The following is a 12036-nucleotide window of genomic DNA, read 5'->3' as shown; positions in this document are numbered from 1 at the left end:
CAAATAGAAAATAAAGAGAGAATATTATACAAATGTGGCCATGTGGTTTCAAGAGAACATGTGAGAAAAAAAATTCCAAATATCCACCAGGCCTGGAAGAATTTACATGGGGCGTTGCCTGCACGCCAACTTGGCCAGGAACAAGGTCTCCTGAGCTGGTGTGAATGGAGAGCAGAGGAAAAAAAGAAAAGCATTCAGCCTCTCGTCCTGCCATGAGCACAAGCTCTCCCTCCAGCATCCAGGTGCCTGAAGTTGCGGGGACACATGAGCTGAGCTTGACTTCCGCCCCCAAGATATTCACCCCAGACCTTCCCTGACAACACACGTGTCATTATAAATAACATGTCAATACATTTGAACATTTAGATGAAATTCACAAATTGCCAGGAAAATGAAAGTTACCAAAACTGTCTCAAGAAGAAATGAGAAATCTGAATAGTCCCATGTCTGAAGAAGAAACTGAATCCATAGTTTAAAACATTCCCACATTTCATTGTGGCTAACACCTCTGCTGGCAAATTCCAGCAAACATTCAGGAGAGAAATAATACACATTGACTCTAGCGCTCCCAGAGAACAGGAAAAATGGGAAAAACTTTTTGATTCATTTTATAAGAATAGCTTAACTTTGCTACAAAAATCTTACAAGGTCATTAGAGGAAAGGAAATTTACAAGCCTCTTTTTTTCTGGAACTAAACTCATGTATTCCTAAAAAAAATTAACCTTGCAAATCCAGCTATATTTTTGAAGGAGGCCACATCATGACCAAATTTGCTTTATGCATTGCCATTCAGTGTGCTACTTCCTGAAAAAGGAGAAATAATAATCTGGGTAACTGCGGTTATTATCTATTCTATATATCATGTATAATCTACTATAAATAGAACTGGTCATGTTCTGTTTGTTGGCCTGGGTGGTGTTAACATATGTGTACCCTTTTTGATAACTTATCAATCTTTACACTTGGATTTGTGCTCTATTCTGATTGTATGTCATATTTCAACAAATATGTTTATTAAAAAGAGAAAATGAAAGCACAGCAATGAATGAAAACCATAACAGTTATCCAATTGAGAAGTGCCCAGAGGACTAACCAGAAAGTTTGGGGAAAACAAACCAAAACGGACCTAACAAGTTAAAATGCAGAGTTATTTAGAGTCAATACAAACCGGAAATTTAGCTTATTGAAGGTGAAATTGTAGAGATATACACATGTGTATGTGAGTATTCTGTCATGTATACATACATGTATATGATATACATAGATACATGCATTATATATATGTATGAGTGTTTGCCAGGCAAATAAAAGCCAACAAATTGGTTCTGGTTACTCTGCTGGGAACAGAGGGCAGTGGACATCTCATACATTCTGGCTTGGAAGCAAGACTACTTGTTCTCTGTGGATGAATAAACAACAAGAAAAGAGAGCCTGTGGTAGGTAAATACATGATTGATTTATCTGAAAAGCTCATCTCCTCCCCTTCAACTTGAAGGTTAGTGTAGGGCGAGAGCACGGGTAGTTTCCACTGTTCACCTTCTCCCTTAATATTCAGAACAGAGAATCAGTTTTATTTTGGGTGGCAATTCAACAAACTAAAAGATAAAATTCCTAACCCTTCTTGCAGATAAGAGTGACCAGACCAAATTCAGGCCAATGATGTGTGACAAGAAGTATGGAGTGGGGGTTTGTGGAGGCTGCACAGATGGAACTGACATAGATGGGAGGTTCAGCATTAGACACATGTGACACCAATCCACAGGTGTCGTAGGTATTATCTCATATACACCTGACGATGTTCCTAGAAAGCTGTTTTTAGCACCATCCCCATTGTGCAGGTTGGGAGACTGGGGAGATCTTGAGAGGCACAGTGGCTTTTCCAGGACACAGAACTGGTAGGATAAAAGAGGTGTGACTTCAGCTCTGTCTCCTCAAAGCTGGCCACTGGTTCCACTCCCAAGGAGCTGTGGGGAGGGTGGTGATGGATATTTGTGTACAGTGATGGAGATGACATGGGCAAGGAGGGAGAGCAGCCAACAGCCTAGCGGGGGCTTTAGGTGGGTCTGATTGAAGGAAGGGGCCAAGTAATAGAACCTTGAAGAAGTGACCTCACTTCCTTGGTGACAGCCCCCAACAGAACTTAGAACTCTGGTTACCAGGCACCCACATTGTAACCACAGCCTCCTGTCCAGTTCATTTGAGTGGAGACACTCGACACAGCAGGATGTTCTCGTGTTGTCCTGTGACTTTCCGAGGCTCTGGCTCCCGGAAAGCCAAGAATGAGAGCATGTTAAGTCGCTTTAGACATTGGCTCAGCCCTCACCTCGAATGTCTGTGGCCTTTTGGCAGGAGGAACCATCAGGTAACAGCGTAGCCCAGGGCAGGCCACTCTAGGTCAGGCCACAACTGTGATCCCAAATGGACAGCCCCACACCCCTTGACCCTCAGTGTGTGTGTGTGTGTGTACGTGGGAGGTGGAGTTAGAGAAGGTAGTATGAGGAGGAACCACCCTGAGCAGGAGCAGGTAGCTAAATGGTGGAGATCTGGTGGTGTGTCATGTTCATACTGAAGATCTTGGCTGCAGGAGAGGATGGTGAGTGCTGGGGACCAAGCTCTTCTACCCACATGTGAATCCCAGGCCGTCCAGGTGTCATCACATTCCTTCCCTGATGGAGACTATGCAGATGCCCCTCTGTGCCTGAACTCTGGTGGGGTTTCCCTCTGTGGCAAAGTCCAGGCAGGTCCCTGATGCCTCCTGGCCTGACTTCTGGGCACTGTCACTGCAGAGCTGCACCCAAGTGATGGTTGAGGAGCTGGTAGATGGTTTCCAGTTTGCCATCTCCCTGGAGAGGACACAGGTGCACCAGTCCATCAATGAAGAGGGCTGGTTTGAGGTGAGTGTGGGTGCAGAGGGGTCTTCATACCCAGGACTCTGAGATGACCAAGGCACTACTAGAATGCAGACTCAAATCTGAGTCTCCCCTGGAACCCCCCAGGATTTTCTCATTAGAGTGCTCCACAGCCCCACTCCCAAAGGACTCTGGACCTCCACTCCTTCCCACCAGCTACACAGGAGGGTAGAAAGTCACCTCAATCCTCCCGCTGGTTCACCATGATGTCATTGAGTGTATGTACCTCCTCCTCTCCCTCAGTGTGAGGATGAGTCCACCGTGAATTTCAATGAGGCCTGCAGGATGCGGGCCCTCCAGACAGGAGTGATGGAGAAGCTGACAGAGTCCATCGCACCAGCTTTCCTGAGGAGGAACATCTCTAGCTTCACCACCTTCATGGTCAACTACTCGGCCTTAGACACATCCCACCAGGTCCTGGACCAGCTGTTTACTAGGTGAGTGCCCACTCCCTCCTCAACACAGTGGTGACTGTGCCCCCTGCCAGCTGTATGTCCTGGGAGTGTCACCAAATCTCTCTGAGCCTCAGTTTGCTCCTCTGAAAAGTGGGGTGGGAGAGGATAAATTTCATGGGGATCTTGCAGGAACTAATGGGATCAGCCATGGTGGGTGCTTACCTGGTGCCTGGCTCTGCAGAGAGGGCTGTGGACGTGCTGTGGTTGTTCATGGTGTTTATTTCTCTCTTCCCCGTGAAAAGTAGTCTGCCTCACCCATGTCTGAGATGCGGCCTTTCTGAGTTTGGAAAAGCACATGGAAACCACCCTGTCAAGGAGTTGGAGATTCCATCCAGCTGGTCCTTGTCCTTTTCCTTGGGGTAGCCAGTCAAGGATCTCTGGGGCAGCAGAGATGCCCTAGGCCCACTCAGGTGTCTGGGATGGTTCTGGGTGGATTACATTCATTGAACCATGTAGATTAAGCACCTACTGCATGCAGGACATTTGGAGACAGTAAACCCAGTGAATGAAGGAGACACAATGTGTGGCCTCAATTTCCGTCTGAGAGTCAGACATTGACATTCGACATCATTCGCAGGTCTTGTCATCCACCGTCCATCCCAAGGGATGCCCTCATAGCCTCCTTGACATCTGGAGGCATCTCCCCTTATTCCAGCCAGGAGGGCAGAGCGCAGGACCACCTAAAAAAGTGAGTGGTCTTTGGGTGCAGAAGGACGGCCTCCTGTCTCTAAAGAACAAGCTGTCGGGGGAGAGATGGAGGCTGTGGCTGAGGGGAGCCTGTCAGAAGCCGCATCTCACGCATCTTTTGATTCTCATGGGAAGGCAGAGGCCCGGTGGCTTCCACTCCAGGAGGACAGGAGTCAAAGAGCTATGGATGGGTGCCAGGACCCCTGGGAACCAGAGGGGTGGCTGGGCTGAGTTCTCCCCTAGAAACCCATTCCCACCACAGACCCATTTTCATCTGCCTCCCCTTCTCCACATCTACCTCTTCTGACCACCGCCTCCAGGCCCAGAACAGGAGGTGTGTGAGCAACCTGGTCACACATCTGTCTCAGTGCTCAATCCAGTTGCACAAGTGCATGGAGGGCTGGGGTGGGCTGTGTCCCAGACCTTCAGGAGAAGAGTGTCAGTGGGAAGAGAGTCACAACAGACTCTGTGTCAACCTGCTGGATAAGCAGGCCTGCCACTGCCAGGACAGCCTCACAGGGGTCAGGGCTGCCATGTGGCTCTCACCTGGATGGAGAGGGGCAGGCATAGGGTCCAGTCACAAGCCAGGGTGTCTTGGGTGAGAAGCGTGGAGGGAAAGGCCAGGCCTCTGACTCTGTTGCCCAATTGCCTCCCCCAGTGCCATCTCTTCTCTGGTGGGAACCTGCCCGAACCCAGGGCAGGATTTCTGCGAGCTCCTGCACTATCTCTGCTTCAGCATGAAGCTGGCCTCTCTGCATCTCAGCTTGCCTTACTCGGGGCTGCAGGGCCACGCCTACCTTCTCCAGGTCCAGCTGGAGCATCCACGGCCCATTGAGGCAGAGCTGGAAGGTGAGGCGACTGCAGTCTCGGATGACAATTTGCAGAATGTTCAGAGGCTTGGTTCACTTCAAGGCAGTGGGGTCTTTCCTGGCTTTGACAGGCACAGGGGAAGTCAGCTACTTGAGTGACACTGTTTCTTTCTCCTCCTGCAGTACCATCTCCAGAGCTCCCTCCAGCTCCAGCGCCAGAGCAAGGGCCAGCTCCACGGCTAGATCCAGCTCCAGCGCTAGTTCCACCACCTGTGCTAGAGCTGGAGCCAGTGTCACCTCCATTAGTCCCTCCAGGGCCAGAGCCACCAACACCATCAGCTCCAGCCCCAGTGCCAGCTCCTGAGCTGGAGCCAGCTGGACCATTGGCTCCAGGGAGAATCCTCCCTCCACCTGGAGAGATAACAGCAGAGCCAGATCCAGTCCCAGAGCCCGCCTGCCCCTGGGACGTGACCACCAAGAAGCTGCTGAGGGAGGAGAAGCCTGACTTCTTGGAGTTCCCTCCCCGGCTGGTGGCAGAGCAGTTGACACTGATGGATGTGGTGAGCAGCGGGGCTCTCAGGGCAGGTGGGGCCGGCCTTCCCTGTGCCATCAGCTGCCCCAGACCTGCCATTTCCTGATCCAGAATCCCATGATCTCGGTCCAACCTCTTGCTTCTCCACATACCCTCATGTGACCTGAGCAGCCCTCTTAACTCTCGAGCCTTTGTTGTCCTCATGTGGACAGGAGAGATGGACACTGAGAGCAGCTGCCATGCAGAGTGGCTGTGCAGATGGATGAGGTGGAGCAGAGAGGAATTTGGGCAGAGTCTGTGCTTTGGTGTTGGAGGGGAGCACACTGAAGTGCTGTCTCGTCCTTGGGTACTTCACTCATTTGCCCAGGAGGCCTCAACAGCCTCAACACTAATTAGGCACTTAATGTGTACATGACTACAAGGCAGGCAAACAAAGCCCCTGGTTGTTGCTGCCTTGGGGGAATGTGCATCTGAAAGAGGAGTCAGACCCTAGGATGGTCAGAATGGGTGGAAGATGCCCCTAGAGATGGTCATGCAGGAGCCGAGTACTGGTGTTTGGAGGAAGTGAGACTGGGCTGGGAGCAAATGTCACTATCCCGCGCCACAGTATCGGTTCCTGGGTCATCCTGTGCTGGGTGCCCTCAGGGAACACAGGCAACACCCAGGGACTCCCACAAGCCTCAGGCCACATTCTCAGCTTCCTGAGCTCCAGCTCTCACCACTGACCCAGCCTGGGACTGGGGGCTGTGGACACTGAGCTGGGCTGTGGCAGGGCTGGGTGACACTCCTTGTCCTCCCCAGGAGCTGTTCAAGACAGTGAGGCCCCACGAATTCCTGGACTCCATCTGGTCCCAGGGTGACAACAGGGGCATTCAGCACCTGGCACCGACCATCCATGCCACCATGACCCACTTTAACAGAGTGGTCGAATGTATCATCACCACCTGCATTGGGGACCCGAGCATGACGGCCCAGGACAGGGCCAGGGTGGTGGAGCTCTGGATCCAGGTGGCCAAGGTAAGATGTGGGAGCCCTGGGAGCCCCTCTCTGGAGTCGGGGGAACTGCCCCTTCTCCTTTCTCAGCTCTCATGTTTGAAGTCTGTGGTCTGAGCCTTTGCACAAACCTTAGGCCCCTCCTGCCAGGCCTCGATGACCTGACTCCTGGTCCCAGTGGTGGGAAGCTCACCCCTTCCTGGGCTCCTTTCTTGGCTTGAGCTAAAATCCTCCTCCCTGGAAGTATTCCTCATCAGGTTCCAGCTGTGCCTTTTCCGGGTTCCCTGAGCCGCTGTCTCATCCAGGACAGGAGACGTCAATGAGGGGACAGAAGCCAGAAGAAGCAGGGCTCCAGCTCCCCCTCACAGCTCATTCTCTTCCCTTCCCCAGGAATGCCACGGACTGAGGAACCTTTCCTCTCTCCATGCAATCTTCTGGGCTCTGGAGGGCCCCTCCATTCAACGTTTAAAAGAGTCGTGGAGACAGGTGTCCAGGTGGGTAGGCCTCTCTCCATGCGAGCACCACCTGGGTGGACCAGACACCCCCCACAGGGCTGGCATTGCCCTTCAGTCAGTTGGGACCTCCTGGGAGACAGCAAACCCTGGGGTTAGGGTCTGACCTGGTTGGCAGGCTTCAAGTCTTTCTGAAAACTTAGGCCAGTGGTTCTGCTTCAGGAATCAGTTTCCCTAAGTGACAGATCATGGCTTGAACCAAATTGAAGATTTTCAAGTGTTTGCAGCAACAGAACTCTCTGTCCACGTGAAATTAAGACTGTTTAAAACACATCTGCTGAGAAAATAAGAGAATGGAGGCCCCAGGTGACAATAGGAGAGCCCCTCCCCAGTCCCAGACACCTCAGGGCTCAGAGGACACAGTGAAAATGCTCATCCAGGCTTTCTGGATCTTCTGGGTTTTCAAATAAAAGGGATTTACCCTAAAACCACTCCACAGTGTTTCTTTCATTTTTTCCCTCCTCAGGAAGAACTGTAAAATAGTTGAAAAGATCTTCCAAACGTGCCACCGGGAGAGCAGGAAGCTTCTCAAGGAGGTGAGTGGAGGCTGGAAATCTGGAAGGACGGGAGGTGAGGTGGGGAGGGACCAGGCAGGATGTGCTTTGGTAAGTTTTTCACTTAAGGTTCCCCGTGAAATAATGGTCTGTCTTGTCCAGCTGGACAGGAAGCGGGGGTGTGAGCTGCAGGGGCAGGTGGGGACTGTTTGGGGCAGGAGGCCTTGGTCACGGGATACAGTGGTGTCGCCTGGACTGTTCCAAGAGGTGAGGAGCTGGCAGAATGAGCAGGTGTCTGGCTTCCATGGGAACCCATCAGCTGGCCCTCATCATCCTCCAGGCTGGCGGGTGGATGGAATGAGTGGGGGTTCCTTTCTTCCTAAAGCAGCCCAGTCTGTCCTCAGGAAGCCAGGCCCCTGCTGCTCCTTCTGTCTTCACTGCACCTCACAGGGGAGGGCACTCTGCCTGTCCCAGGGATGGGCACTGTGAGGTCACACAGGCCTTGTGAACATAGGGGCTGCACAGCCTTGGGCCAAATGGTGGATCTGGGACAGAACTGTGTGCTCTCTGGGACTGTGCACTCTAGCCCGATAGTGGTCACTGCTGACAAACCAGTGAGTCTCCCCCGGTGCCTTCTCGACAAGGATACGCCCCAGATGGCAATGAGAATTATCAGGGAACCTACAGATTCTTAATGGACCTTCCTGACAGATTCTTAATGGCCTCCATCGAGGCCCTGGCAGGAGGGGCCTAAGGATTGTGCAAAGGCTCAGACCACAGACTTCAAACATGAGAGCTGAGAAAGGAGAAGGGACATTAGAAGTTTCCAAGTGAAAAAGGATGCAAATGTCACCATTACACAGTGCCGTGGTCACCCCCTACACTGTCACTCAGATGTGGCACAATGGGGTCCCCTTCCTGAGTGAATGAAGGAGGAGTTCTGTGCAGGGACCATCCTGAGGGGATTCTAGGGAGCTGAGGCCTTTGGCATGGCCTCAGGTCCAGCCTGGTGTCAGAGAATCCCAGGGGGCTGGAAAACACAGAAGCCACTTGCATGGGACACCGAGAAACCTTGTGCCTCTCCATCCATGGCTCAGGTTGACTGAGGGCCTCAACACACCCCGAGAGTCCAGAGGACAGGACATTGGTCAGAGGTGTGTCTGGAGGAGGAGTGAAGGCCGGGGGCCAGGGCCTCTGGCTGCGAGGGGCAGCGGTCTCCTCTGTGGGCCCCTTAGCAATTCACTGCCCCTCTGTGGGCCTCGGTCTCCTCATCTGGGAAATGGAGGGAGATGATCTGTGGTGCAGGCCTCACAGGGGTGATGAGGTACAAGGGGGAGAGGAATGTGCAGCAGCTTTGTGCTCCTCCTCCTCGATGGGGGAGGGGACAGCACTGGTGACAGTCAGATGACACTGAGTCCTCAGGGGACCCTGGGAGGCATGGGGAGTCCTTGTCACACTTTCCTGATGAGGAGAGAGGCTTAGGGGCCTGGGCAGGCCTAAGGGCACAGAGGAGGGAGTGTTGGAGCTGGGAGTGATCTAGCATCAGGGCACCCTGGAATGAGAGCAGCCATAGACACCAGATGGCCAGGGTCCAAGATCAGGGGCCTGGGAGACATGGGGAAGGGAACATGGCCTCCCTGAGCCTGTCCTTGACCCTGCAGGAGGTGATATCTGTGAGGGCCACCCATGAGATGGATCCGCAGGGAGCCCAGGAGAGGCAGCAGCAGCAGGTGAGGTGGCCTGAGGGGGAGGGTCCAGGTGTCAGAGGAGGGGTCACTCTCCTCACGGCTGGAGGCCTCCCTAAGAGAGGGGTCCCTCCTCCTCCAGCCCAGCTCCAGGAGCCCAAGAGCCTGAAATGCCTGCCCTTGAAGTGACCAGGAGGAGGCCTGGAAGGGCTGGGCCCAGGATGGGTTAGGGAGGGGAGGGGCAGGGACCACATACCCTGGGATTTGCCAAAAGCCGCCCCTGGGAGGTGACTGGGGAAGTTGGGTGGTCCTGGAGGGGGCAACTGGGGGGAGGCCGCTGAGGGTCCTAGGCTGTTCTCTGTGGGAGTCTGTGGTGGGCAGGAGGCTGGGGTGAAGGGATTTGGGGGAGGGTCCATGGGGGCACCTGAGAGGTGGGACTCATCTCACCACTCCCACCCTGATTTCACAGGGTGTCGTCCCCTTCCTGGGCACGTTCCTCAATCACCTGAAGCTGCTGGACATTGGGATGGAGGATGATCTGGAAGTGAGTGAGCCTGGAGGTGGGGCCAGGGAGCAGGATCCTGAGGTTTGGGAGGCGAGAGCCCTGCACTGGGACCTGAGCTCTCAGTATCTGGCAAACCTCCTCTCATGAGAGCCCCATAGCCACCCCTGGGAGCTGGGGAGTCAGGCCCATCTTAGCAATGCGTGAATAGATGCTCCGCATAAGCCCCCCACCAGTCTACCTGGGCTGGTGAAGCTCATAGCTGCCTGCCTGCAGAGCTGCAGGAGGCTGTGTCTGAGATGGATTCAGCCTCCCCCTCGGGTCCTGCCCCTGGGGGAGTGCCATCAGCCCCTGCAAGTGAGGAAGCACTTCTGTGTTCCAGCTGTCCCTTCCTCCCTGAGGCCTCAGTCTCCCCGTCTGTCATCAGAGAGGGTGTGCTACATAAGGTCTCTGGCCTCAGCTCCCCTGTCCCTCCTGCCCTGGAGCCCAGAGCCTGGCCCAGTGTCAAGTTCTCTTTGTGGAAGGTCTGCCCTCTGCTGGGCCCTGACATTCCTGCAGCCTGAGAAGGGGTGGGATGGGGGTTGGTTATGGGCTTAGGGGGCTGTTTCTGATGGACATTGGCTGTCTCCCTTCCAGGGAAATTGGGTCAACTTCCAGAAATGGTGTGACGTGAGCAGTTATGGGGAGGGTGGGGATGTGGAAATCAGAGACCTCCCCTGGCAAGACTTTCTCTGGCCTCATCCCTTGGGTCTTACATTTATTGGGAGAGTCAGATCCACAAAGATGGGCATCCCATCACGTTGGCGGGTGCGGGAGGGGCTGGCATCAAGGACACCTTCCTGGATGAGGAACTAATTCAAGCCAACTGTGAGGACAGGCAAGTCCTGAATGGAGTGGGAAGGAAGGAGGGTTCCCGAGTGAGCACAGACCCCAGACCAGATCCTCACTCCGCACAAGTTCCTGGCAGCCTTCCCCACCCAAGCCCTGTCTGCATCCTGTCCTTCCTCCCAGAAATTCAAAGTCATCCATAGGATCCAGCTGCTCCAGCAGGCTGCAAATTCATATGACCTGGAGCCCGATGAGCGATTTGGGGCCTGGTTCCAGGCCATGGAGCCCATCAGTGTCCATGAGAGGTGAGGGGGACAGGAGTTGGGTGAGGGCAGGGCAGACTCTCTCTGATGACCAGCTCCAGAGCCTGTGGCCTGGATCGCTGATCAGCCTCAGAACTCGTAGCGTGGTGACTCATGGGGCACCAGGACTCAGCTGCTGGCAGACTCTGGGAGGGGCACCTGAGGTGTGGCTCCTGGTAGCTCACAGGTCCACTCTGTCCTGTAGCTACTGGGTCTCCTGCCGGCTGGAGCCCGCACACCAGAAGGCGAGCAAAATGCGGCTCTTCAGGAGAAAGAGGAACCGGACATCCTCCAGTTTAGGGCCGAGTGAGTGTCAGGAGCAGCAGCGACTGAATCCAGGGGCTCAGTACAGCTTCGGGCTAAGCATGGGCCTAGATCCCAGCTCCAGTGCTGACCAGGCCTGGGACAGGCCGCTCCCCTCTTCTCTCTGGGACTCGGTTGCCTCCTCTGAAATGGGTGATGCTAAATGATGCCTCCTGCATCAGGGACAAACAGGGTGCTGTTGATGGACTGAGCACTCGGCACAGGGTTTGGATAAGAGTGAAGGGGGGCAGGGAGGTGTGCCGTGAATCTCAGAGAGGCACCCCAAAATAGTCTGTTTCTTCTTTTCAGCCACCGTGCCCTTGGCGATGAGCCATAACCCTCTGGAGACCACAAGTTCAGCTCCTCCTGAGCAGCAGGGCCACTGGGACCCTCGGGGTGCACCAGGTCAGCTCTTCCCCCCCCATCCCAAGTAAAGGAGGACATCTGAAGACTTTCCCTGGTTTCCACTAAAGCCCCAGATGGAGGGCACGACCCCCCTCCAAATCCCTGACATCTCCACCCCAGGGACTGTTTATCCATTGAGGAAGAGCATTAGTATATGTTTAAGAGTAAATATCAGATTTGAATGTTGCAGTAAGTTTTGTTTCTGTCACAGCCTGGGTGTTGTGGTGTGGTTCTTTCACTTCTCATGCTCATGTAAATGAGACACAGAATCTCACATTCTGCCTTGAATTAAGAACTCATGTATGGTCAGAGCTTATGGTATGTGGGAGAAGGGAGGACGGCCAGTCCCCTCCCTGGCTACTGAATGACACTCTCAAGTCCCCCTTCCTCAGAGGACAGGTGCATTTCAGTGTGGTTCACCTGGGCCAGGAGCAGAGACAGCCCCTCAGATCTCCCTGGATGTAGAGGTTGGAGGGACTTTCCCAGGCAGAGCAACAACCACTGAAATGTGGGTGTCTTTCAAATACCACTTGCCAGGACCATGTCCGTCCCCAGGACAGCGGCTGTCTTTCTACAGCTTTCCAGGAAGAAGGAATGTTTTCTGCTTCTCCCATTGAGG

The 12036-nt window shown here is 53.8% G+C and overlaps 1 long non-coding RNA gene across 1 annotated transcript; it reads left to right on the top strand.

Annotated features, from left to right (window-relative positions):
- Window positions 1–10618: 10618 nt before the first annotated feature.
- Window positions 10619–11408, top strand: LOC131402019 (uncharacterized). Its single transcript, XR_009218187.1, has 3 exons — window positions 10619–10712; window positions 10915–11015; window positions 11322–11408. It is a non-coding gene; the product is annotated as an uncharacterized LOC131402019 (long non-coding RNA).
- Window positions 11409–12036: the final 628 nt, after the last annotated feature.

This window comes from Diceros bicornis (genome assembly GCF_020826845.1).
Source record: "Diceros bicornis minor isolate mBicDic1 chromosome 3 unlocalized genomic scaffold, mDicBic1.mat.cur SUPER_3_unloc_1, whole genome shotgun sequence".
NCBI classification, from domain to species: Eukaryota; Metazoa; Chordata; class Mammalia; order Perissodactyla; family Rhinocerotidae; genus Diceros; species Diceros bicornis.
The sequence above is the reverse complement of the archived record's forward strand: the minus strand, read 5'-3'. Positions and strand labels throughout refer to the sequence as shown.